The sequence below is a fragment of the Nanorana parkeri genome, unplaced genomic scaffold (assembly GCF_000935625.1).
Source record: "Nanorana parkeri isolate BGI_ZX_2015 unplaced genomic scaffold, ASM93562v1 scaffold1735, whole genome shotgun sequence".
Taxonomy (NCBI): Eukaryota; Metazoa; Chordata; class Amphibia; order Anura; family Dicroglossidae; genus Nanorana; species Nanorana parkeri.
Window position 1 is genome coordinate 150,991 of NW_017308003.1, and position 1,241 is coordinate 152,231.

The window sequence follows — 1,241 nt, forward strand, 5'->3', positions numbered from 1 at the left end:
GGGGGGTTGCCCGATATTTTTGTTAATATCGGTCATCAGCGGTTTGTGAGCCGCTGATGACAGCTATTATTTTGAAGGGGACAGTCAGCTGAACAGTTCTGCTATAAGCTTATGGTCGCTAAATCGACCATGAGCTTATAGCAGAATTGTAAATGCCATCGGCGTAAGGCATACTGGCATACTGAGCTGGCCAGCCGGGAACACTTTTGTTCCGCCGTATGCCTTACATCGGTGGCAGCGAAAGGGTTCAAATTTATCCAAGCAAAAAAATTTTTTTTTGTTTTTTTGTCATGAGGGACAGAAATTGATGAAAAATCCAACATTTTACAGCTGTCACTGAAGCAGGAGGTTGGGGAAATTTTCCAGTGACAACACCTGTTTCAGTGACAGCTGTCCAGAAAGGGATTTTTCCTTTTTTTCTGTCCCAGAGAGACGGCTGAAATCGAAGGGAAAAAACCCCAATGGGACACACCCCCAAAAAAGTACCAGGGGTTTTAACCATTCCCTACTCTGTTCACATCTAACAAAATATTTTGGCTTTAGATATTCCTTAAAGCTCGATTCCACCTTTGTGGATGTATAAAAGATGCCAGTAATGTATACCAAGTGTACATGTAGCAGGCATGGGCAGTTGTTGTATATGAACACGGAAACATACTTTGTTAGCTGTCCTCTATGTCTCCTCATGGCTCCTTTTGAAATGGCCGCTTCTATGCTCTGCATGCAGTCTGTGTAAGTTACAAGCTGCTCTGCACAGTGGGAACTACAATTAAGGGCATGGAAAACTACATTTCCCACAATACTATGCTTCCCTCGTGCACTAACTTCTCTGAGAAAACAACTCCGTTGTAAATTAGATTTTAGCACCGTCCGTCCTAACAAAGGGTTAAAGATTTGAAGTCTTGGGTTCTGCATTGTATGTTATTCGGGGGGAAACGCACTCTGTCACAGTTTGTTTTTTCTAAATTGTTCAGCAGAGGTTGCAGTACTATGTATAATCCTTCTCCAAAGAAACAACTAGAATGGTAAAAGTGTTTTTGAAAATGTACTTTTAGGTATGCTGTGTGAATGGGAACACATGGCAAACATATACTGTAGTTAGGGTCTCCTAAATTTGACTGCAAAGTGGAGCGTTACTTTTTAAAGGTTTTCTGAAAGCAAACAGCCCTAGGCTCCATTCTTTTGATCAGAATGAGAGGGGGGCTTGCAGCCGGTGTGGGCACAGAAGTTCAGTGGGAGCA

The 1,241-nt window shown here is 42.5% G+C and overlaps 1 protein-coding gene across 1 annotated transcript in view; it reads left to right on the top strand.

The window, feature by feature from the left end:
• Positions 1–1,241, top strand: part of USP12 (ubiquitin specific peptidase 12) — a 64,339-nt gene that overhangs the window by 52,756 nt on the left and 10,342 nt on the right. The gene's annotated exons all lie outside the window — the stretch shown is intronic.